The sequence below is a fragment of the Erythranthe guttata genome, chromosome 3, assembly GCF_056151865.1.
Source record: "Erythranthe guttata isolate IM_541 chromosome 3, IM_541, whole genome shotgun sequence".
Classification (NCBI taxonomy): Eukaryota; Viridiplantae; Streptophyta; class Magnoliopsida; order Lamiales; family Phrymaceae; genus Erythranthe; species Erythranthe guttata.
The window spans coordinates 10,797,371-10,799,190 of record NC_142535.1 but is presented as its reverse complement, the minus strand read 5'-3'; the positions used below and the strand labels follow the sequence as shown (position 1 = coordinate 10,799,190).

General features: G+C 42.8%; 1 pseudogene; it reads right to left on the bottom strand.

Annotated features, from left to right (window-relative positions):
* Positions 1-1,504: 1,504 nt before the first annotated feature.
* LOC148771766 (small nucleolar RNA R71) lies at positions 1,505-1,590 on the bottom strand (annotated as a pseudogene).
* Between the last annotated feature and the right edge of the window lie 230 nt (positions 1,591-1,820).

The window sequence follows — 1,820 nt, the reverse complement described above, 5'->3', positions numbered from 1 at the left end:
TTTTTCGACTTTTTACAGTTTTCGACGGTTCTTGGCGGGAATCATCAACGGGGGTTTCGACTTGGGTTTTTCTTACGCAATTTCTTTACGTTTTGTTCTTCATTTCCTTTGTACATTCTTTTGATACTATGTTTGTTATGAACTAAAAACATTTTCTTCTAGGGTAATGAAGCCTTGTATATATTGATTTCGATCGTCGTTTCTGTTATCTATTTGTCGTGTTTTGATTTCGTTTATGTTTTCCTGTATTAAATGCTTCTGATTGTGTTGATCAGCTCTCAGATTGATATTAAATAGGAATGAACTCGAGAGAGGATTTCTTGTTTGAAATTAGGAAAACATAGCTCGGGGTGTGGAAACGGAGACATGAAGACGGGGGTTAGAGTACACTGGAGACGGGGGTTAGAGTACATTAGTGTCTGGGTTAACGAATAGGAATGTGGCATTAGATAACGGATTTGTAGATCGTTGTTGATTATACATAGGTGGATTTGGCCCTAGAAGTCCCCTTTAAATCGAAGTCCCCCCCCCCCCCGCGTTGAGTTATCGTTACTTTATTTACGTACATTCTATATTTGCATGTTTACGATCTTGCATGCTTATAAATTAGGGTTTATCACCAATTCACTTATTTACGATCGGCTAGATAATATAACGATAATATAATTACACTACTCAACATTTGAATCTACAAGGTCCCTGTGGATCGATATCCGGAACCACTGTTCTGCAAAATGCGATACCGTATACTTGCGGTAATTTATACGTGAGGAAAACGCGTATCAAGTTTTTGGCGCCGTTGCCGGGGACCAATTTGATTTTATCTTTGTTGATAGTGTTACCAATTATCTGACTATACTTTAGCTATTTACCTGCTTTATTTTTTATTTATACCTTGATTTTAACCGATCACTTTGTTTATGCCCAGGCGTCGAAATTTAGAAATCATACCCTACGATCCCGAGATTGAAAGGACACTTCGTAGACTATAAGGGCCACGCGCAACCAACAAAGTGAACCAATGGCCGAAGATCAAGGAAATCTAGAGCACCTGGCCTTTGAATACGATCGAGAGCCAGGACGAGATCACGAGCAGCCAAGACCGAACCTGCCACCCGAGCGAACAATGCGAGAATACCGTACTCCAGCTGTGAATGAGAACTATTCAGGAATCAGGAAACCGACGATAGCCGCCAACAACTTCGAGCTGAAAACGGGGCTAATCAACATGGTCATGGCGAATCAATTCTCCGAAGCAGGTACTGCAGATCCAAATCTCCATCTTGCCAATTTCTTGGAGATTTGTGACACGATCAAAGTAAACGGTGTTTGTGATGATGCCATCCGGTTGAAGCTATTTTCATTTTCTGTCAGAGATAAAGCGAAGAGTTGGCTTCTGAGTCTTAATCCAGGATCACTCACCTGTTGGGAAGAATTATCACAAGCCTTTCTGGCACGATTCTTTCCACCCTCGAAGACCGCACAACTACGAAGAGATGTAGGCAACTTCAGACAGATGAGCCAAGAGCCGATGCACGAGGCTTGGGAGAGATTCAAGGACTTATTACGACAATGCCCTCAACATGGATTCAACCCGTGGGATCAAATGGAGTTATTCTACAATGGGCTCGACCAACCTGCCCGATCTCTAGTCGATGCTGCCGCAGGTGGATCATTGCAAAACAAGACTCCCACAGACGCTCGAGACATTGTCGAACGAATGTGTGAGAATGCTTACCATTGGCCGTCCGAACGAAGTGGTATACAAAAGGTGGCCGGAGTCCACCAACTCGATCCTTTAGCCGCAGTTTCAGCACAAT